The 24,936-nt window shown below is 42.7% G+C and overlaps 1 protein-coding gene and 1 long non-coding RNA gene across 2 annotated transcripts in view; one reads left to right on the top strand and one right to left on the bottom strand.

The window, feature by feature from the left end:
- LOC110505113 (leucine-rich repeat and immunoglobulin-like domain-containing nogo receptor-interacting protein 2) overlaps positions 1–24,936 on the top strand; it is a 406,461-nt gene that overhangs the window by 117,932 nt on the left and 263,593 nt on the right. Inside the window, exon 3 of the mRNA XM_021584096.3 lies at positions 18,492–18,592. The gene's annotated coding sequence lies outside the window, so the exon portion shown is untranslated. The remainder of the gene's footprint in view (positions 1–18,491; positions 18,593–24,936) is intronic.
- Positions 1–24,936, bottom strand: part of LOC149971808 (uncharacterized) — a 467,486-nt gene that overhangs the window by 207,592 nt on the left and 234,958 nt on the right. The window lies entirely within an intron of this gene.

The raw sequence follows: 24,936 nt of genomic DNA, 5'->3' as shown, positions 1-24,936 counted from the left end.
GGTTGTAACTGTCAACATTTACAACCCTTACGTTAAGGACGAAGAGGTGAGGGCTTTTCTGGGGAGATATATGGATAACGTCTCCTCAGCAAGGCACCTCAAAGACTCCCTTGGGTTTTGGAATGGGAGGAGAGGTTTCCAGGCCCTCCTCAGAGAGGACCCAAAGGGACATGGTGGCTACCTCCATCCTCCTGCTATGTTCTCCCTAGGGGCTGACAGGGGGATGTTGTTTTATGCACGTCAGCCCCCATTTTGCAGACGCTGTATGGCCTACGGTCACATATTCGCCTCATGCAGTACAAGAAAATGCAGATTTTGTGCATCTGAGGATCACGAGCCTAAGACGTGCCATGGGTGTGGCTCGTCAGCACACCTGTGGCGGGGGTGCCCGGCCCGTCAGCGGTCTTATGCGTCTGCGGTTGGGGGGGGAGCAGGGGCGGGGGATGGGGGAAGAAGAGGAGGGGAAGGAAGCACGCCTCATGATCAGAGTACAGGTCCAGAGGGGAAGGCCACAAGGAAGGAGGAGGAGCAAGAAGCGGCGGAAGGAAGAGAGAAGGAAACGGAAGGCACGGGAGTAGGAGAACCAGGAAAAGTGGCGGAAGAAGGCAACCGAGTGGAGGAGCATGAGAGAGAAGAAAGCGATGGAGGAGTGGTGGAGAAGGAGACGGTGGAAGAGCAAGTGGACTGGGGGGAATGTGCCCTGGTGGAAGAGATGAGGGGTATGGTGGAGGAGCTGGCGGGGGGGGGGGGGGGGGGGGGGTGGTATCTCTCCACTGCCGTCATCACCAAAGAAGAGAATGAAGAGGACGGTGCGATTGGCCGACAGTGAGAGGGAGGGGATGGCCAAGAGAGTGATGGGGGTGGGAGAAACCTCTGGGTTGCTGATGGTTTCCACAGGCTCTCAATATCTGTTGGGTGGGGACACACCTAACAAGACTCAGGACTGGGTACAGGAGGAGGTGGGGAGTTTTTTGTTTGGGGACTCAGCCTCCCTGAATTTTTTCCAATCCAGCTGCAGCACTGGGGAGGGGGAGGATTGTGGGGGTAGACCCAGGGTGCAGGGCACCCCGGAGCCAAACACTATTCCTGCATCCTGGGTTGGTGAGATGGAGGAAGAGGGGGGGATGTTGGGAGTACAGATGGTGTTATCACCGGTAGATATGGAGCAGGGGAGCATCGGGTGAGTCTCCTGTTTTTGTTTTTTTCTGTCTGGGTTTAGAATTTGAGTGTATTACATGTTTTTATTTTATTCTTTCATGGGGTCTGATTTTACTTTTGTTAGTTTAAATGTAAGGGGTTTAAGGGATTGTGTTAAGAGGAGGGTGGTTTTTAGTTATTTGGAGGGTGTGGGGTTTGATTTTTGTTTTTTACAGGAGGTTCACCTGAGGGATGGAGGGGATGTTAATAGGTTTAAGAGGGAGTGGGACAAGGGGGAGTCGGTTTGGGGTGTTGGGGGGGTGCACTCATCGGGGGTAGGGATTTTGTGTGGGCACAGGGAGGTTAAAGTGGAGGATTCTTTTGTGGTAATGCAGGGGAGGGTTATAGGGGTGGATATCACGATAAGGGATTGTAATTTTAGATTAGTGGTGGTGTATGGACCACAGGTGGTGGCAGACAGGAGGGAGATGGTGGACTGTCTGACGCCCCTGTGTGTCACAAATAGGAAATTAGTGATAGGGGGGATTTTAATACAGATTTAGGAAGAGGGGGGGATAGCAGTGCAGGCGCCATTGCCAGGCTAATGGCTTGCCATGGTCTGGTAGATGGTGGTCTACACACTACTCCGAAAATGGACGGTCCTACATGGCGCAACTCCAGGGGGGTTGAGCGGAGGCTCGACTATATTTTTGTACCCAGGTCTTTGGGTAAGTTGTCTGGGCGGCTGTTGCCTGTTTTCTTTTCGGATCACGACGGGGTGCTCCTGCAGGTGGGGTCGCCAGTCTGCCTCTTTGGTAGGGGGTACTGGAAGCTAGATCGGGATGTGCTGGAGGAGCAGGCTTTTGTTGACGGGTTTTATGGTTTCTTTTGGAGGCTTGAGGGTCTCCGGTCCATGTGCGAGGGGGTGTTAGAGTGGTGGGAATTAGTTAAGGTGAGGATTAGGGCTTTTATAATAGGGTATTGCAAGAGGAAAAAAAGGGAGGAGAGGAGGGAGGTGGATCGTATCCAAAGGTTAATTGAACTCGAGTACGAGGCAAGCAACCTCGGCGGGTCGTTTGACTGGGAGAGATCCGCAACCCTAAAGGCGCAGCTCAGGGAGTTGCAGGAGCGGAAGGCTCGAGCTTTCCTGGAGCGTGCGCATAGTGGCTTTCTAGAACACAATGAGACTTGTTCTGCTATGTTCTTTAAGTCGGTTAGGGCCAGACAGAGTAGGAAGGTAATGCATGGCGGTAGGGAAGAAAATTGTAGTATAGTTAGAGAACCAGAGGATATGGTCAGGGTGACAACTGATCATTTCCAAGGTTTATTTAAGGAAAGGGAAATAGATGTAGAGCAGGGAAATGTGTTTTTAGAACACTTGTCCAGGCGGTTGCCGGTGGACATTAGAGAAGTGATGGAGGCCCAGATCTCACTAGAAGAGGTTGAGAGTGCTCTTAGGAGGATGGGAAAAGGGAAGGTGCCTGGGATAGATGGGCTGCCGGCTGAGTTTTATCTCAAGTTTTGGGGTATACTTGGACCAGTGGTCCTCGAAGTCTTGAAGGTCATCCTTGAGACGGGGGTCCCGGGGGGATCAATGGCTGTTGGTGTGCTGTCACTTTTATATAAGAAGGGGGAAGTAACAGACCTTGGCAACTGGCGGCCGTTGACCATGCTGTGTGTAGATTACAAGCTACTTGCAAAGGTTTTAGCAGACCGGTTGCGCACAGCCCTTCCCTACGTCGTCCATGAGGATCAGACGTGCGGGGTAGAGGGCCGCTCTATTAGATGGAACCTACAGTTAATCAGGGACTCCATCGCTTGGGTTGAAGATAGAGGACTGCCTTTAATGGTAGCAGCGCTAGATCAGGCGAAAGCCTTTGATCGCGTGAATAGATCATTTTTATTCAGAGTGTTAGGTCGATTAGGATTTGGGGAGAAGTTCATAGGATGGATTTGTACATTATATGTCGGAGCGGGGTGCCGAGTTAGTGTAAATAGTCACTTGGGTGACGTTTTTGACCTCTCGTCTGGGGTCAGGCAGGGGTGCCCACTCTCGGCTCTCCTCTTCGTTCTGTATATGGAGCCTCTGGGGGCTGCCATTAGGGCAGACACAGGGGTGGAAGGCTTGTTGATCCCTGGAAGTGGTGGGCTGCGTGTTAAGATGACGCAGTACGCCGACGACACTTCCTTGCTGCTGTGCAAGGACTCGTGCCTAACAAGGTCCCTTGCCATCTTTGGGGATTTCACCCGAGCGTCGGGAGCAGTTCTGAACCATGCAAAGTCTTCCGTCAAGTTTTTCGGAAGATGGCGCGGTAGAACGGATGTGCCCGGGGGGTTATCTCTCTGTGAGGGGGCCCTGAGGATTCTCGGGGTCCATTTTGAGACCTCCGGCTCAGCGACGCTAAACTGGAACATGCGTATCGCAGTGGTACAGAGGAAGCTAGCAATGTGGAAGGCTAGGTATTTGTCTTTTATGGGCAAAGTCCTGGTTCTAAAGGTGGATGTGTTGCCGTCTCTTTTGTATTTGGCGTACATCTACCCATTGCCGGCTAGTCTGAGGAGGCCTCTAGTGAGGCTTGTGTTTCAGTTCATGTGGAGTGGCAGGTGCGAGTGGGTCGCCAGGGCACGCATGCTTTGTCCCATCGGGGAGGGAGGTAGGGGGGTACCACATTTCCCCCTCAAGCTGGACGCAATTTTTGTTTCTTTCTTGTTAACGGAGCTTGCTCATCCAGTGATACACCCGTCCGGTTACCTCCTGCGGGTGTTCTTCTCGTATCAGGCGAGAAGCGTAATGGTGTGGTCTAACACGGGTCCTCGGGCGGAACAGCTGCCGTGGCACTTTGGTCATGCGGCCAAGTGGCTGCGTGCGCACCCTGAGGTTGAAGTTGCCCGAGTAGGTTTAGATCACAGGCACCTGTACGAGGAGGTCAGAAAGGCAGGGAGTCCGGCGCCTGTAGTGGGCATCTCGGAAGTGGTCTGGGAGGGAGTGCAGGCGCGGGGTCTGGACAACAGGCTCAAGGACCTGAATTGGTTGAGCCTCCATAAGTGCTTGCCGGTACGTTCCATCATGTACCGGTATAGTTTGGTGCAATCCCCCACCTGTCCAAGATCTTCTTGTGGCAGGGAGGAGACTGCGCGCCATGTCTTTTGGGACTGTGCCTTTGCCGGAGTAGTATGGGCTAGGGCACGGGTGTTGTTAGGTTTGGTAAGGGGGGATTTTGTATTGATGTGGGCCAGGTTAGAGAGAGGTGTAGGGAGAGCGAGAGGGACTGATAGGGACAGGTTTCTGCTCTGGCTTCTCATGAGTCTCTTTAAACGGGGGCTGTGGGAAGCCAGGCAGAACATGGTGAAGACAGGGGGAGATTGGGGGGTGGAAGGGATAGTGAGGAGGGTGGAAGGAGATTTGAGGGGGAGGATGAAGAGGGAGGAGAGGAAGTGGGGGCAGCATGCTGCCCGGGAGAGGTGGAAGGGGGGTTTAGGGCTGGGTGTCATTTAGATTTGTAAGGGGATAGATTAGGGACAGGGAGATAGGGAAAGGTAGTTTGTAGGATGACGGGGAGGGAGGATGCTCCCCTGAGGTTTTGTTTGGGGTTTTTGTTTTGTTTAAATTAAAATACCACTATTTGAGTTTGTATGGAAATTATGAGTTGTAAAGAATGAATGGTATTGATGATAATAAATTATTTTTTATTTAAAAAAAAAATAAGGCTGTTTAGGTTTTCACGTTACGTTTATTGATTGTGTTGTTCGTGTTTATCTTTTTATTAAACTAGAATCGAAATAACCATGCTGCATTTTGGTCCTCCACCGTAACACACGTCCACGGTTGGGATGGTGTCCTTCAGCTTGCAAGCCTCCCCCTTTTTCCTTCAAGCATAATGGTCATTATGGCCAAACAGTTCTATTATTGTTTCATCAGACCAGAGGACATTTCTCCAAAAAGTACAATATTTGTCCCATGTGCAGTTACAAACCGTAGTCTGGCTTTTTAATGGTGGTTTTGAAGCAGTGGATTCTTCCTTACGGGGCGGCCTTTCAGGTTATGTTGATTATAGGACTCGTTTTACTGTGGATATAGATACTTTTGTACCTGTTTCCAACAGCATCTTCACAAAGTCCTTTGCTGTTGTTCTGGGATTGATTTGCACTTTTCGCACCAAAGTACGTTTATCTCTAGGAGACCCCTTCCTGAGGGGTATGACAGCTGCATGGTCCCATGGAGTTTATACTTGCGTACTATTGTTTGTACAGATGAACGTGGTACCTTCAGGCATTTGGAAATTGCTCTCAAGGATGAACCAGACTTGTGTAGGCCTACAATTCTTTTTACGAGGTCTTAGCTGATTTCTTTTGATTTTCCCATGATGTGAAGCAAAGAGGCACTGAGTTTGAAGGTATGCCTTGAAATACATCCACAGGTACACCTCCAATTGACTCAAATTATGTCAATTAGCCTATCAGAAGCTTCTAAAGCCATGACATAATTTTCTGGAATTTTCAAAGCTGTTTAAAGGCACAGTCAACTTAGTATATGTAACCTTCTGACCCACTGGAATTGTGGTACAGTGAATTATAAGTGAAATAATCTGTCTGTAATGCACAAAGTAGATGTCCTAACCGATTTGCCAAAACTCTAATTTGTTAACAAGAAATTTGTGGAGTGGTTGAAAAAAGAGTTTTAATCACTTCAACCTAAGTGAATGTAAACTTCCGACTTCAACTGTACGTCCTAATGACCACTACAGAGGACAATTTTGCACTTACAATAAAATATGTTTTGTTTTTAAATAATTATGCAAATCTGTTTTTTTTTCATCCGAAACACTTGTGTTACATAAAAATATATATACACTATACATACAAAAGTATGTGGACACACCTTCAAATTAGTGGATTTGGCTATTTTGCCACATGTGTCTCTGACAGGTGTATAAAATTGAGCACACAGCAATGCAACCTCCATTGACAAACAGTTGCAGTAGAATGACCTTATTGAAAAGCTCAGTGACTTCCAACGTAGCACCATCACCCTGCGCCATCGTCTTGGTACGCCTTACAAAATACTTTTAAACTGGAAGAACTTGTCCCGATTGGTATTTTTAAATGAGACTGAGACTGATTCCCTGACCTGTCAATGTTTTTAATTTGCTGTTTTTGATTTTGTTATACTCTTGTGAATTCTATGGTTTTTACTAGATTACTTGTGGTTTTTTATGTTGTTTGTCTGTAATTTTTGCAATGACTTGGTGCTGCCTATCTTGGCCAGGACGCTCTTGAAAAATATATTTTAAATCTCAATGAGCCCTTCTTGGTTAAATAAAGATTAAATAAATAAATAAATAATCATAGGATGCCAGCTTTCCAACAAGTCAGTTTGTAAAATGTCTGCCTTGCAAGAGCTGCCCCAGTCAACTGAAAATGCTGATATTGTGAAGTGGAAACGTCTAGGAGTGGCTCAGCCATGAAAAGGTAGGCCAGATAAGCTCACAGAACGGGAACCCCGAGTGCTGAAGATTGCAGTGCGTACAAATAATCTGTCCTTGGTTGCAACACTCACAATCGATTTCTAAACAGCCTTTGGAAGTAACGTCAACCCAAGAACTGTTCATCTGGAGTGTCATGAAATGGGGGTTCATGGCCGAGCAGCCGCACACAAGCCTAAGATCACCATGCACAATGGTGTAAAGCTCGCCGGCATTGGACTCTTGGTCAGTGGAAACACGTTCTCTGGAGTGATGAATCACGCTTCACCATCTGGCAGGACGAAGGACGAATCTGGGTTTGGTGGATGCCAGGACATCACTACCTGACCGAATGCATAGTGCCAAGGGTCTAGGCCCCTTAGTTCCAGTGAAGGGAAATCTTAACGCTACTGCATACAATGACATTCTAGACAATTCTGTGCTTCCAACTTTGTGGCAACAGTTTGGTGAAGGCCCTTTCCTGTTTCAGCATGACAATGTCCCTGTTCACAAAGCGAGGTCCATACATAAATTGTTTGTTGAGATCGGTGTGGAAGAACTTGACTGGCCTGCACAGAGCCCTGACTTCAACCTTATCGAACACCTTTGGGATGAATTGGAACGGCACCTGCGAGTCAGGCTGAATCACCCAATATCACTAATGCTCTTTAGGCTAAATGGAAGCAATTCCCCGCAGCAATGTTCCAACATCTAGTGGCAAGCATTCCCAGTGGAGTGGAGGCTGTTATAGCAGCAAAGGGGAAACCAACTCCATATTAATGACCATGGTTTTGGAATGAGATGTTCGACGAGCAGGTGTCTACATACTCTTGGTCATGTAGTGTATATCCCCCCTAAAAAAGAATGCTGGGTCTCAGGATGCTATGAGAAAGAAGAAACATTGATTAATGACTTGTGTCTGTGTAGACTAAGACAAAAAGCTCAACAATGCTGCTGTACTCACAGTATTCCCAGTGGAAATAACCTCATTACCTTTCTCTTAGGATTTCTATGAGACGACAGCGACCATTAATTAGATGGGATTAAACGTAAACAGACACCTGTAGATCAATGGAAACTGCATTACAAAACTTAACAAACAAGGATGCTCACAGTCATCTAATACATGGGTATTTATCAAACAAGTGATACAGGGTGCTGTGTAAGAAGGTAGATTATAGGGCTGGTTCTGTGGCTTCTTGTCTGTGGCGAGAAGAGGAATCTAGATTGATTGATGTGCACTCTGAGGCCAGCTATTTGTCTTAGTCAATCATATCTGATCTATCATAGACAAATGGAGATGGGCTCCCCAGTTGAATAAACTCTGGTCTGAGACGGGGGGGGGAGGTCAGGACTGTGCCAAGCACAATTTCTCTCTTGGGTGGAGAGAGAAAGAGAAGGAAGGGATAGGGTGAGAGAGAGATGGACAGGAAATGTGTGTGGCGCGTGTTGATACTTTCATTGAAAGGTACACTCATTTATTCACCTGGTGTTTAATTGTATAGTTAGAAACCTGTTCACACTAAAGTATTGTCAGGAAGAGAAACAACTGAAGCAAAATGACAAACCAAAAGTTACTTAATGCCAGTCAATGTAAACGCTCAGGGTGGGTTGCAGGTTGTATTTTGTGTTGCCCATCATCATGTGAAAGATATGCTATAAAGCGCTGCCATATCTTCACAAATGTCTTATATCTGCCAGAGATAACATGACAAATCCGTTCTATATATTGCAAACGGGTGACTTCAACTAACCAGGTTTTAAAAACAGGTACAGTCTCCTCATTCCAAAGGCTTAAAATGTTTATTTCTGGAATAAAGCCATATTGCACAGTCTTCTGTTACCAGAGTGTTAAAGTTGTTAGGTGTTGTGGCCTTCCTAAAACAGCACTGTCCGGGGCTGAGGTTACAGCTGTATACTTCTGAGTAACACTTAAAAATCTATCTATACTGAACGTAACATGTAGAGTGTTGGTCCCATGTTTCATAAACTGAAATATAAGATCCCAGAAATGTTCCATAAGAACAAAAAGCTTATTTTGCTCAAATTCTATGCACAAATTTATTTACATCCCTGTTAATAAGCATTTATCTTCCACCAAGATAATTCATCCACTTGACAAGCATGGCATATCAAGAATCTGATTAAACAGCATGATCATTACACAGGTGCACCTTATGCTGGGGACAATAAAAGGCCACTCTAAAAAGTGCAGTTTTGTCACACAACACAATACCACAGATGTCTCAAGTTTTGAGGGAGCATGCCAATTGGCATGCTGACTGCAGAAATGTCCAACAGAGTGTTGCCAGATAATTGAATGTTCATTTCTCTACCATAAGCGACCTCCAAAGTGATTTTAGAGAATTTGAGAGTAAGTGCAACTGGCCTCACAAGCGCAGACCACGTGTAACCACATGTAACCACGCCAGCTCCGGACCTCTACATCCTGCTTCTTCACCTGCGGGATTGTCTGAAGATGGGGTTGCGGGGTAATGAGGAATATTTCTGCCTGTAATAAAGCCATTTTGTGGAGAAAAAAACAGTCTGATTGACATAGGCCTTCTCCCCAGTGGTTGGGCCTGGCTCCCAAGTTGGTGGGCCTATGGCTGCTCCCCTGGCCAGTCATGTGAAATCCATAAATTAGGGCCTATTGAATATACATTATTTAAATTGACTGATTTCCTTCAATTAACTGTATTTCAGTAAATAATTTGAAATTGTTGCATTTATATTTTTCTGTCTATCTGTCTAACCTTTATTCATCCAAGTGAGTCCCCATTGAGACATAAATCTATTTGACATAAATACAGGGTGATGCTGTTGCCATTTTTGTTCTGTTCAACTAAGGCCTCTCTCCTAAAATGACACCTTAATTTAGCCTCAAAATAAAGTGAGTGATGTGTGAGGGAGTGAGGGACACCAGAGACATCCTTCTTAACATACTCGCCATCAGGCTTCAGTTTAGAATCTCCTCAAAAAAACATTCTCTATTCTCATTTGGAAAGCTTTAATGCTGATCCCTTTGACCGTGTTATCTCCCTACCTGGGCCATTTCTGTGCCGCTGATTACAGTCCTTAATAAGGGACTCTTATTAAGTATTTTCTCCAATTAAGCTGAACTCATTTTCCGCTTCGCAATTCCTCCACGACTCCAGTCTTCCAAATCGTCCAATGGCGGATTATTCCAATCTGTGGGTCGTGAGTCATTTACAAGGCAATGAACGGATGGGAAGTCTCGGTTTGATTTTGAGAGCAATTAAGACTTGTTTGTTTGTTTTTCTAGAACATTGTCAGTGCACACTCAGGTGAACTAAGCTATAATTGGCGTACCATCAAAAAAATCTGATGTTTTGACATGCTGGAACTACAGGGGGAAACACAAGACCAATGCTCTGAAATTCCAGGAATGTAATAATTGTGTTGTTCAGCAGACCAGACCTTTGCCTCTTTTGTGTAATGGTTTACTACAGTATATTGTAGGCCTATGTCCCAGTCAATTGCCTTTCTGCTTTGTCAAGCTGAGTTTAAAAAGTTATACCGGAACTTTAACTTGTCCATTTTGGAGATTGGCATTCTGCTGACCAATTTGGAGATTACAAGGAAATGCTGTCTGCTCTAAAGCCACCACAGAGTTGAGTGCCTACACTGCTATCTTAGATTGCCACATTGGAAACTTACTGTGGATTTCCTGGATGACCAACAGCCATCGATTTCCAGCCTGCACAATGAAGGAGCAGCTTAATTTCTTAGTTCAATGTGTGCACCTCAGTAGCAGAACTGAAAATGACAAAGACCGTGTTAAAATGGAGGACCCGACGTCCTTTTTGGCTGGTGTGGAGCAGAAAATCAGGAGATAAAATAGGTGGTATGTATTTAGGCCTAGAATCAAATCAAATCAAATCAAATTTATTTATATAGCCCTTCGTACATCAGCTGATATCTCAAAGTGCTGTACAGAAACCCAGCCTAAAACCCCAAACAGCAAGCAATGCAGGTGTAGAAGCACGGTGGCTAGGAAAAACTCCCTAGAAAGGCCAAAACCTAGGAAGAAACCTAGAGAGGAACCAGGCTATGTGGGGTGGCCAGTCCTCTTCTGGCTGTGCCGGGTGGAGATTATAACAAAACATGGTCAAGATGTTCAAATGTTCATAAATGACCAGAATGGTTGAATAATAATAAGGCAGAATAGTTGAAACTGGAGCAGCAGCACAGTCAGGTGGACTGGGGACAGCAAGGAGTCATCATGTCAGGTATTCCTGGGGCATAGTCCTAGGGCTCAGGTCCTCCGAGAGAGAGAAAGAAAGAGAATTAGAGAGAGCATATGTGGGATGGCCAGTCCTCTTCTGGCTGTGCCGGGTGGAGATTATAACAGAACATGGCCAAGATGTTCAAATGTTCATAAATGACCAGCATGGTCGAATAATAATAAGGCAGAACAGTTGAAACTGGAGCAGCAGCACAGCCAGGTGGACTGGGGACAGCAAGGAGTCATCATGTCAGGTAGTCCTGGGGCATGGTCCTAGGGCTCAGGTCCTCCGAGAGAGAGAAAGAGAGAAGGAGAGAATTAGAGAACGCACACTTAGATTCACACAAGACACCAAATAGGACAGGAGAAGTACTCCAGATATAACAAACTGACCCTAGCCCCCCGACACATAAACTACTGCAGCATAAATACTGGAGGCTGAGACAGGAGGGGTCAGGAGACACTGTGGCCCACTCCGAGGACACCCCCACACATGATGGAGAAGACTGGACCCACAGATATATTTACAAATTAAACAGATGCAGAAATGACTTAACTTGGTTAAAACATTAAACTTATTTGGCCAATACTAAATGTTCACTAGACTAACTAACCGCTCCCCATGAAGGAGGTGGAAGAGGAATGCGGAATGGCAAAAATCATTCACACATTTAAAGCTAGAATCCTTAGTTGCTGCATCCATTTATGTACATACACATTTTTTATTTGTTTTCATTTCACCTTTATTTAACCAGGTACAGTAGGTTAGTTGAGAACAATTTCTCATTTACAACTGCGACCTGGCCAAGATAAAGCAAAGCAGTGCGAAACAAACAACAACTGAGTTACACATGGAATAAACAAACATACAGTCAATAACACAATAGAAAAAAGTATATACAGTGCCTTGCGAAAGTATTCGGCCCCCTTGAACTTTGCGACCTTTTGCCACATTTCAGGCTTCAAACATAAAGATATAAAACTTTATTTTTTTGTAAAGAATCAACAACAAGTGGGACACAATCATGAAGTGGAACGACATTTATTGGATATTTCAAACTTTTTTAACAAATCAAGAACTGAAAGTCTCAGAGGTCCGTTAAAAGCGCAGAGAGCATCATGAAGAACAAGGGACACACCAGGCAGGTCCGAGATACTGTTGTGAAGAAGTTTAAAGCCGGATTTGGATACAAAAAGATTTCCCAAGCTTTAAACATCCCAAGGAGCACTTTGCAAGCGATAATATTGAAATGGAAGGAGTATCAGACCACTGCAAATCTACCAAGACCTGGCCGTCCCTCTAAACTTTCAGCTCATACAAGGAGAAGACTGATCAGAGATGCAGCCAAGAGGTCCATGATCACTCTGGATGAACTGCAGAGATCTACAGCTGAGGTGGGAGACTCTGTCCATAGGACAACAATCAGTCGTATATTGCACAAATCTGGCCTTATGGAAGAGTGGAAAGAAGAAAGCCATTTCTTAAAGATATCCATAAAAAGTGTAGTTTAAAGTTTGCCACAAGCCACCTGGGAGACACACCAAACATGTGGAAGAAGGTGCTCTGGTCAGATGAAACCAAAATTGAACTTTTTGGCAACAATGCAAAACGTTATGTTTGGCGTAAAAGCAACACAGCTGAACACACCATCCCCACTGTCAAACATGGTGGTGGCAGCATCATGGTTTGGGCCTGCTTTTCTTCAGCAGGGACAGGGAAGATGGTTAAAATTGATGGGAAGATGGATGGAGCCAAATACAGGACCATTCTGAAGAAAACCTGATGGAGTCTGCAAAAGACCTGAGACTGGGACGGAGTTTTGTCTTCCAACAAGACAATGATCCAAAACATAAAGCAAAATCTACAATGGAATGGTTCAAAAATTAACATATCCATGTGTTAGAATGGCCAAGTCAAAGTCCAGACCTGAATCCAATCGAGAATCTGTGGAAAGAACTGAAAACTGCTGTTCACAAATGCGCTCCATCCAACATAACGGAGCTCGTGCTGTTTTGCAAGGAGGAATGGGAAAAAATGTCAGTCTCTCGATGTGCAAAACTGATAGAGACATACCCCAAGTGACTTACAGCTGTAATCGCAGCAAAAGGTGGCGCTACAAAGTATTAACTTAAGGGGGCTGAATCATTTTGCACGCCCAATTTTTCAGTTTTTGATTTGTTAAAAAAGTTTTAAATATCCAATAAATGTCGTTCCACTTCATGATTGTGTCCCACTTGTTGTTGATTCTTCACAAAAAAATACAGTTTTATATCTTTATGTTTGAAGCCTGAAATGTGGCAAAAGGTCGCAAAGTTCAAGGGGGCCGAATACTTTTGCAAGGCACTGTATACAGTATGTGCAAACGAAGTAAGATAAGGCAATAAATAGGCCATGATGGTGAAGTAATTACAATATACCAATAAAATATTGTAGTGATAGATGTGCAGAAGATAAATGTTCAAGTAGAGATACTGGGGTGCAAAGGAGCAAAAGAAGAAATAACAATATGGGGATGAGGTATTTGGACGGGCTATTTACAGATGGGCAATGTACAGTTATCAGTTATATGCAGTTATCTGTGAGCAGCTCTGACAGGTGGTGCTTAAAATTTGTGAGGGAGATATGAGTCTCCAGCTTCAGTGATTTTTGCAATTCGTTCCAGTCTTTGGCAGCATTGGCATACATTAATGATACATACCCATAGATTCGAGAAGAATATAACTTATGAATGCCTCATGAGCTTAGTTCAACTGTCGTACCCCATCTAAAATCAAAATACAAGCTTGTTATATTCTCCAATGTTTGTAAACAAAGTAAATGTAAACACATACTGTATAGACTCAAAATATGACTTGTTTCTTTGATGATGGCGTTGCCGGAGATGGCAGCATTGCGACTAGCTCTTAAGAAACTCTGCAGTATTTTGTTTGTTTATGTATTATTTTTAACATTATTAGCTCAGGAATTGTTTTGTGTCATTACATACAGCCGGAAAGAACGTTTGGATATTAGAGCAGCGGTAACTCACCAGAAATTCCAGCATCACGAACAGGATTACGACTTCCCTGGAGTGGATCCTTTGTTTGCTTTCCCCAGAGAAATTGAACACATTCCAGAGGCTAACCCAAAACAACGCCTGTGGAGGAATGGTACTCGAGACGGTCATCTGGTCCGACATAGGAAGCGTGCACACCACCCACCGCTCCAGATTATTTTACTCGCTAATGTCCAATCTCTGGATAATAAAATGGATGAGCTCAAGGCGAGAGTCACCTTTCAGAGAGACCCCAGAGATTGTAAACATACTCTGCTTCACGGAAACAAGGCTCTCTCGAGATATACTATCTGACTCTGTAAAGTTTGGTTCTCAGTACATCGCGCCGACAGGAACAAACATCTCTCCGGGAAGCAGAAGGGTGGAGGTAAATGTTTTATGATTAACAACTTATGGTGTAACTGTGATAACATACAGGAACTCAAGTCCTTCTGTTCACCCGACGTAGAATATCTCACAATCAAATGCTGACCGTACTATCCCACGAGATAATTTTCATCAATAATAGCCACAGTGGTCTATATCCCCCCCTCAAGCGGATACCACAACGGCCCTCAAAGAACTTCACGGGACTTGCGAACTGGAAACCACATGTTCTGAGGCTGCATTTATTGTAGCAGGCGATTTTAACAAGGCAAATTTGAAGAAAAGGCTCCCGAAATTCTATCAACATATTGATTGTCTTACTCGTGCTGCTAAAACACTCGGCCATTGTTATTTATACAACCTCCCAGAATGCATATAAGTCCCTCCCCCACCCACCATTCGGCAAATCAGACTACAATTCCATCTTGCTCCTCCCTTCCTATAGGCATACACTCAAATAGGAAGCACCCATGATGAGGACTATTCAACGCTGGTCTGACCAATCGGAATCCACGCCTCAACATTATTTTGATCATTTTGATTATTTTGATTATTTTGATCATTATTTTGATCATATGTTCAGAGTAGTTTCAGAAAATAATATCGACACATATACCGATACAGTGAATGAGTTTATCAGGAAGTGCATTTGAGATTTGTACCCACTGTGACTATTAAAACAAGCATACCCATAACATCATGCAAAAACCACCATGCTTGAAAATATGAAGAGTGGTACTCAGTAGTGTTGTGTTAATGGTTTGTATTCAGGACACAAATCTATTTTTGTCACATTATTTGCAGTATTACTTTATTAACTAATTGCAAACAGGATGCTTGTTTTGGAATATTTTTATTCTGTACAGGCTTCCTTCTTTTCATTGTGGAGTAACTACAATGGTGTTGATCCATAATCAGTTATTTCCTATCACAGCCACTAAACTCCAAAATCACCATTAGCCTCATGGTGAAATCCCTCAGTGTTTTCCTTCCTCTCTGGCCACTGAGTTAGTAAGGGTGCCTGTATCTTTGTAGTGTCTGGGTGTATTGATAGACCATCCAAAGAGTAATTATTAATAACTGCACCATGCTCAAAGGGATATTAAATGTCTGCTTTTTGTTGAACCCATCTACCAATAGGTGCCCTTCTCTGCTAACAATTGGAAAACCTCCTTATTTAGGCTTACCATATTGACTCACGATATTTCAGCTTTTTATTTTTAATTTTTTTAATTTTTGATCAACGTGGGAAAAAAAATCCACGATGACATTATAGGGTAATGTTTGTAGTTCAGTGACGCAAAATCTCAATTTAATCTATATTAAATTCAGGCTGTAATACAACAAAAATGTGAAAAAGTCAAGGGGTGTGAATATTTTCTGAATGAACTGTATTTGATTACCAGACTCTGGCGTTTGTTCTTCACATTCCAAACAGAATGTTTGATGGGACCAGCGATAGCATAGTTAAGTTAGCAAACATGCTAGCATCAAACTTTGCAGCAAAAAATATATTCATATGGGGAGAAATGGAGCAAAATGTCCAAAATCAGAGACACAGTTGGAGTTTAATTTATATATTCAAAATCCCCATACAGCCTTGTTTAATTGTAGGCTATGAGGAAAGTGTGGTTGTAAGTCATTTTTGCTTAAATACAAGTACTATTTGGGTTTACACTGGTTGATGTAGCCTATATTTGTGACCACACCAGTTGAACAACCAACACTGTATGGAACACAAGTTAGACTCTAGATCTTAATCCAATTGTTGAGTGTTATTAAGTGAATTCCTCGATGACTTGATACTAGGAATTGTATTATTCCTCAGTCATAGTAACATATCAGTGGCTTATCCTCTGGGAGCAAACTCATCTCACTCACTGACATGGCGTGCAATTCATTTAATTACTTATTGTCACATTTAAGACATATATTTTATGAGGTTTATCTACACCTGGGACTGATAAAAGCAACATAATAAGAAGGTCATCGTAATTTACTTTCATCACGTCTCTAAATTTCATTTAATATGAATGGGATAAATAGTAGTCATGCTCACAATGGGAGTGTAAATGCACTTCAACATTTACTGTATTCTGTCCAACATTGCATCATCCTATTAACATCTCATTAAGTATTCATCACTAAATGCTTCAAGCAAACTGAGTCTCCTCCCCCTCATTAGGCAGATCTATTCTGTAGCATCCTGGGACTACTAATTAAAAAAAACTGGTTGACTAATCATGTACAGTTGCGGCCCAATATATTGACACATTTACACTTTTCTTAAATGGTTCCCTATTTCTTCTAAAATAAGTTGAAATTAAAAACAACTTTTGGTTACCACATCTTGTAATTGGATTTTCTATACTGCAGAAGCAATTTTATTTTAAATAAATGTATGCATGCAATTTTAGTTTACAGAAAATGAAGACAAATGGCATTGACAAGATTATTGTCACTCCAAAGCTAGTACTAGTTGCACAGCCTTTGGCCAAGATAACTAAAGACAAACTTCTTGTAGCCATCAATGAGCTTGCTGCACCTTTTTACTGGCAATTTGGTACACCTTTTATTTGCAAACTTCTCTAATTCTTCAATGATGTAGGACTGTCCTCCACCAACTACTGTTTTCAGATCGTGCCATAGGTTTTTAGATGTGATTCAGATCTGGCCACTCCAGAACAGTCCAGCATCTCTTCTTGAACTATTCCTGGGTGATTGTGTTATGTATGTCTGAGGTCGTTGTCCTGCTGGAAGACCCACATCCTTCAATGGAGACCCAGTTTTTGGAAACTGGGATGAACTTTGGACTCCAAAACACCTGATAATCTTCTGATTTTATGATTCCTTGCACACATTCAAATCCCCTAGTACCAGAGACAGCAAAGCAACCCCACAGCATTATTAAATCTCCTCCATGCTTGATTGTAGGGAGGGTCTTATTTTCATTGAATGCTCCCAGCCGGCAAGGTAGAAAAATATGCCGTTTTGCCCTTGAGCAAGGCAGTTAACCCCCAACAACAACTTCTCCCCGGGCATCGATGACATGGACATCAATTTAGACAGCCCCCCACACCTCTCTGATTCAGAAGGGTTGGATTCAATTCGGAAGACATATTTCGGTTGAATTCATTCAGTTGTGCAACTGACTAGGTATCCCCTTTCCCTTTATTTGGTCATTAGTAAACACAGTGTTTATTGCCTAATTGTCTTTCATTGGTCCACAGAACATTTTCCCCATGATTTAGGCTTGTATATAAAAGAAATTGAGAAATTCAATCAGGCTTTCTTGTGTCTCCTTCAGCATGTTTACCAAAGACAAAACAAAGAACACCCTCTCAACAGTCAAACATGGGGAGGTTCAATAATGCTGTGGGTTGCTTTGCTATCTCTGGTACTGGGAGACTTGAATGTGTGCAATACATCATGAAATTCGGCAGATTATGAAAATGTTTTGGAGTACAATGTTCAAACCTGTGTCCAAAAACTGTATCTCTGTTGAAGGTTGAGGGTCTTCCAGCAGGGCAACAACACAAAAACATATCAAAAGAAAACTGGAATGATTCAAGAAAAAAACGTGAGACTGTTCTGGAGTGATCAGCAAAGAGCCCAGATCTGAATCACATCCATAACCTACGGTCGGATCTGATAACAGCAGTTGGCGGAGGGAACCCCTCAAACAAGAATTAGAGGCAATTTGCTGCTCAAGAGTGGGCCAAATTGCTACTAGAAGGTGCAGCAAGCTCATTGATGGCTACAAGAAGCATTTGTTGGCAGGCTATGCAACCGGGGTGCCAATAATTTTGTAATGCCATAAATTGTGGTCAACAGATTAATTCCATCCCTTCCCCTGCTTTGATACTCACGTTTGTAGCCAAAACATGACAGTTAGGAGTTAAATCAGGATATTCTCTCATAAAATTCCTTGGCCAGTCGGGCGGGTTACAGTGCCGAGAGAAATTAGGATTTAATGAAGCGTCCCTTGGCAGCCGTTTGGGCAGAAAAACGATCAATCCGCCCAAGCGTTGAAGGAAGATACTGTGCATGTCAGAGGTCTTTTCCTTCTTCAACTTAGTGGCCTTCCTCTGTCTTCCTTGGGCTGACAGTCTTCAAGGATGTTTGTCTTGGTTCGATGGGCTTGTTACTGCTTAGACTTGTGCTACTTCCGGAAAGCTCCTACCCTATGTCTGCTTAAATTTCTTCTCTTTTTTATTACAGACATCGGAATCTTGAAATAAGTGACCTGTGTATTCCACTGGGGATTTTTAAATACTCTTTAGTCACACTCTATGGACATCTACTATCAGAGGCCCTGCCAGGTAAGAAAATAATATTTATCTTCACATTTTTTATTGTACTCATATTCACTGTAAATATTCCCACACGTGTTATTTTTTGATGGGTCAAGGAATTATTTTACTGTATGTATTCTAGAGGAAATAGTTATAGTTATGCTATTAGTTTGACCAACTAGTCAGAAATGGAGTAAATACAATACAGTGCCTTCAGAAAATATTCAAACACCTTGACTTATTCCACATTTTGTTTTGTTACAGCTTGAATTTAAAATTGATTACATTTAGATTTTGTGTCATTGATCTACACACAAAACCCCATATTGTCAAAAAGTGCTTCTACATCTGCATTGCTTACTCTTTGAGGTTTTAGACTGGGTTTCTGTACAGCACTTTGTGACATTGGCTGATGGAAAAGGGGCTTTATGAATACACTTGGTTAAAGTGGAATTATGTTTTTAGACATTTTTTACAAATTAATGAATAAGGACAAGTTTAAATGATTTTTGAATGACTTCCACATCTCTGTACCTCAGACATAATTATCTGTAAGATCCTTCAGTTGAGCAGTGAATTTCAAGCACGGATTAATGACAAACACCAGGGAGGTATTACAATTCCTTGAAACAATGTCACTTACTGGTAGATGGTGGAGGGGAAAGCAGACATTTAATATCCCTTTGAGCATGATGAAGTTATTAATTAGACTTGGATGGTGTGTCAATACACCCAGTCACTACAAAGATAAAGGCATCCTTCATAAGTCAGTTGACGGTGAAGAAGGAAACTGCTCAGGGATTTCACCATGAAGCCAATGGGGATTCTATTGAGTTAAATGGTTGTGATAGGAGAAAACTGAGGATGGATCAACAACATTGCAGTCACTCCACAATACTAACTTAAATGACAGAGTGAAAAGAAGGAAACCGGTACAGAATAAAAATATTCCAAAACATGCATCCTGTTTGCAATAAGGCACTAAACTAACACTGCAAAAAATGTGGCAAAGAAATTAACTTTTTGTCCTGAAAACAAAGCTTTATTTTTGGGGCAAATCCAACACATCACTGACTAGCACTCTTCATGTTTTCAAGCAAGGCGGTGGTTGTATCATGTTATGGGTGTCATAGACAATGACTATGACATTTTAGGATAAAAAGAAAAGGAATAAAGCTAAGCACAGGCAAAGTCCTAGAGGAAAACCTGGTTCAGTCTGTTTTCCAACAGACACTGAGAGACAAATGAACCTTTCAGCAGGACAACAACCTAAAATGCAGTGCACTGGACTTGCTAACCAAGATGACATTGAATGTTCCTGAGTGGCCTAGTTACAGTTTTGACTTAAGTCGGCTTGAAAATCTATATGGCAAGACTTGAAATTGTCTGTTTAGCAATGATCAACAACCAACTTGACAGAGCTTGTATTGTTTTATATTAGTGTTATTTTCCATGAATTAAAAACATTGAGATTACAGAGTATTTTGTATAGATCTCTGACCAAAAAAAAAAAGACAATTAAATCCAATTTAATCCCACTTTGTAACACAACAAAATGTGGAAAAAGTCAAGGGGTGTGAATACTTTGAAGGCACGGTATACCACCTGCTTCTTTTGAAAATAGAGTTTGATTTATTTGATCTTTGACCTGTTTTACCGCTCCTTTGACGCCTCCGAGGGACACTATCCTCCAAAGGGTACACATGACAGAAAATTACTCTGAGATGTCAAACGCGTCAAGTAAACATGCTTAAATGCTAAATGCTCAGTTTCAAATGCCAACCCTGTGTTGTATGTGTATGGCCCAACCGAATTCCAAACAGGGTTCTGAGTTCTCTTGAGTCCCCCCCCCCCCATTCTCCTTTCCCGTCACGTTTTCAATAAGCACCCTGTGAGGATGTGGCAGGGGGAGATTGGGACTGTTTGGAAATAAATGTGATCACGTATGAAAAGGAACCGCTGCCGGACGAGATGTGGGGGAAAAATTAAATGTCATATTCCCAAACACTTCGCCATGAGGTGTAACACAGACTTTTCCTCTCTTTCTCCAATCTGATTTCCACTTTCATCAGGTTTAACGTTTAGTAGTGTAAATAATGTAACAGCAGAAACCAGAGTACTCTCACAGATCACTGTTACAGTTTAATTTAGTTGCAGTGCATTCCTACGAAGGGTCACACTTGAGTTGGATGGAAGACAGAGGTGACGGCGAAGGAAAATAGGAAGCACAGACACTGTGTGTGTCATTATGTGCATGTGTTGAAGGTGTTATCTGTGTTAAAATACAGGGCTAAGGTTTTGCTATGGCAGAAGTTGCTGAGGATATATCGAGCAAAAATGTGCTCCCAGCTGCATAGATGGCATCAGCATGGCCCGAGAGGCTGATTAATTCATTTGCTGTCTCACTTCAATGTGAGTGTCATGGCAGACCGGGGATGGTTGTTTGGAAGAGGTGAACATTTGGCTCTGGAACTCTGGATTCCGTCAAACCTGTAGAACATTTTTTGACGCAGTATCTTTGTTTAAACAACCACTGCACTGAAATCAACCTATATGTCTTATTGTCATTGGAGAGGAGCCTCTAGAACACAAGACCATTGTGCAATTCTATTTGGCAACAGGGAAATGAAATATACCGTACCCACCAGCAATGTGGGTTTGATTGAACTCTGCCTACAGGAGCTGTTGATAGCTCATAGGGTCACATGATTAGACCGCTGCACTACCTTTGCCTCAAGACCAGCATGTTCATGTGTATATTAACAACAACCGTTTGCCGTTGAGTTCAAACTTAATTGTTTTATTACTATTTTCAATCTATCCACAGTTTCCGTCTACATGTTTTTGTGTTATTCACATATCTGGTTTTAACAGATGCCAATGCTCAGGAGGGCTAGCATTAACAAGTCCAAAACAGCTGGCCATGCACTTGTATATCAAATCGTTTTTTGACATGACTCATGGATCAATAAATATTTTAACAATATTCGACTGTGGTTGTGCTTTATTGGAAACAATGTAAAGGCTTGTTTAAGCCATAAACTACACATCTTCCATCCTAATTTCTTTTTAATTTGGTGAGAACTCGGCCACATATTGCTACAGTGTATCTAACATTTTAATTAAGTAAGGGCTGTAAAAATGATTACTACTACCGGGTTGCAGAAGGGCTGGTGCTCACAACGCTATGGAGAATGGGGAACTAGTGGTCCAAAAATGACACCCCCCAATTCCAAGACCATTCCCTACCACAGAGCCTTTAGATCACTTATTTTTGTACACTCAATGGCAATAATTACCTGTGTGGTCTCATGAAATGCACTAGCCATGTCCAAAGTATTTTTCAATGGTTGAATATGGCATTTTTAATAACCTATTGAGTTTATTACATCAATACATTTAAATCTATATAGGAGTGTGGGGGGGGGTTCTCTTTTTTTACGCTAAATCCATCTTGAGAATATACTTTTTTATATAATGTTGCATAATGTTGCCTTTGGCATAAACAGTGGAACTGAAAATAGACCTCAGTGGCCTTCAGATTAATTTGCCACACAGAATCCAAACTTGAAACACAGGAGGTAAAACACTGTAAATAGGAATGGACATGTGCATATTGAATCAGGGAAGATTAATTTAGCATGTTACATGGGTTATGATAAGTCGATTAGATCCAGAGGTGGAGAACAGGCAAGACTGAACATTTACCGTAGAGAACATATTTTTCTTCATACTGGGTGAGATTAAATACGGGATGTATGTGGGAAACGATGAAAGAGTATGGAACCGCAATGCCTTTTGAGTGCATTCACAGGATATCTAAATCCTATCTCAAAGGAAAGCATCTTCCCTAAAGAGATACAGTATGTTAGTTACTGCTGGGCCTTGAGACCATGCAAATGTGTCATTACAATGACACCGCGTCATTTGCATGCAAGCAATGCATTGCACAGCTTGACGGCCTATTCTCACCTTGATAGGCTGACTCAATGGTCTTTGATTATTTGACAATGACATCCACACGATACTGTCAATCTCTTTTTTTGACAAACTGTTCAGTTTGCATGTAAAGAAAAAAAAAACATTATTTCAGCAGGTGAATCACTTGAGTTTATTAGCGGGCTACATTACAATGATTGTGTAAGATATTCAGCTCTGCAAGGTGTGCATTGCACTGCATGTCAATGGGTGGTTTCTGTTTTAGCAGGCAGGACATGCCCTTTGGCAGACGAATGCACAGCGGTGGGTGAAGGCTGTCTGAATGGCACCTATCTCACGGTTGAGCTGCCAGGTCTGTCTGATGTTTCAAACCCAGCAGAGAGCAGCTTTCTAGCCTTTCAGGGCCCTGGACAACCCCTGTGTATGCCTTGCTGAGGAAACTGTCCACATGCTCAGAGCATTAATGAATGCCCCTCTCCCCACAGGCGTGATTACTACCTCTGAGGTTTTAGAGCTTGAGTTAGTCCCCTCATACAAGTACTTGGGAGTATGGCTAGACAGCACACTGTCCTTCTCTCAGCACATATCAAAGCTGCAGGCTAAAGTTAAATATAGACTTGGTTTCCTCTATCGTAGTCGCTCCTCTTTCACCCCAGCTGCCAAACTAACCCTGATTCAGATGACCATCCTACCCATGCTAGATTACGGAGACATAATTTATAGATCGGCAGGTAAGGGTGCTCTCGAGCGGCTAGATGTTCTTTACCAATCGGCCATCAGATTTGCCACCAATGCTCCTTATAGGACACATCACTGCACTCTATACTCCTCTGTAAACTGGTCATCTCTGTGTACCCATTGCAAGACCCACTGGTTGATGCTTATTTATAATACCCTCATAGGCCTCACTCCCCCCTATCTGAGATATCTACTGCAGCCCTCATCCTCCACATACAACAACCATTCTGCCAGTCACATTCTGTTATGGGTCCCCAAAGCACACACATCCTTGGGTCTCTCGGCTTTTCAGTTCGCTGCAGCTTGCGACTGGAACAAGCTGCAACAAACACTCAAACTGGACAGTTTTATCTCAATCTCCTCATTCAAAGAATGAACACTCTTGCTGACAGTTGTGGCTGCTTTGCATGATGTATTGTTGTCTCTACCTTCTTGCACTTTGTGCTGTTGTCTGTGCCTAATAATATTTGTACCTTGTTTTGTGCTGCTACCATGTTGTTCTGCTGCCATGTTGTGTTGCTACCATGCTGTTGTCATGTTGTTTTGCTAACATGCTGTGTTGCCGCCATACTATGTTGTTGTCTTAGGTCTCTCTTTATGTAATGTTGTGTTGTCTCTCTTGCCCTGATGTGTGTTTTATCCTATATTTTTATATCATTCATTTTAATTTTTAAATCCAGCCCCCATCCCTGCAGGAGGCCTTTTTGCTCTTTGGTAGGCCGTCAAGAAAAATAAGAATTTGTTATTAATTGACTTGCCTAGTTAAATAAAGGTAAAATAAAAAAATAATTGTTTGTGAAAGAGGCACTCGCACGTTGTTTGTAGAACTGGCTCACCTTGCATATGGCCCAAGGTGGAGTCCCACATACCTAGCAAACAGCCATGGAAATAGAATGAACAATATGGATAGAGATACATTATGTAAGTGGGAGAAAGGGAGTGAAGTCTATAGTCTCTTTTCTTCGCCCAGAATTAAACAGGTCTCTTGTTCTTTTATGTCACAGTGCCCCAACAATATGCAAGAGGATATACAAGTCTAACCGGAAGATACTTATTATATGACCAACCAAGGCTCTTTTTGCAGATGTCTGGTACTTTCCCTCGTGGATTGTCGAGTTGTGCTGTGCATTGTGTGCAGCGGTTTGTGTCAAGCCCTTGCAGCAATGTGAAACAAGGTAACGGTTTCACTTGTTGTTGGAGGTTCAGGAACTGCAAAGGTGGAGATTTGTAAGACCAGCAGCCAATTCCCTATTGAGAGCTTTGTCAGAAGAAGCTCAAGCAGGGATTTCTGGAGGGAGAACGGAATTGGGGTTGAATTATAAAAATAGGACTTTTTGAGTACATTTTTTAATACTGAAAAACAGATAAGTGAATCTATTGAGACATGCACATCTTTGTCTTGACCTTAGAATTCCGAGCAGTTACCCACTTAGGTATACTATGGGGATCCAAATGAATCCTAAATAAGATTTTGTGTATTGTTGGATAAGCACAGAGGTAAGTGAATTTCCACATTTTCCTTTGCAACCATGTTCTATTCACAGTTACAAGACTGAATTCAACTCAGTGGCATAAGCCATTGTTCACAAATAAACTACCGACCTAGACATTGTGCCACTTTCTCAAAAAGCTAACATTCATTTGGCATGTTGTTGCATTAACAGTCAGAAATATTATATGTAGGATCGTAATTT

Source organism: Oncorhynchus mykiss, chromosome 25 (genome assembly GCF_057628025.1).
Source record: "Oncorhynchus mykiss isolate SJ-2025 chromosome 25, ASM5762802v1, whole genome shotgun sequence".
In the NCBI taxonomy this organism is placed as follows: Eukaryota; Metazoa; Chordata; class Actinopteri; order Salmoniformes; family Salmonidae; genus Oncorhynchus; species Oncorhynchus mykiss.
This window is presented reverse-complemented; position numbering and strand designations above follow the sequence as displayed.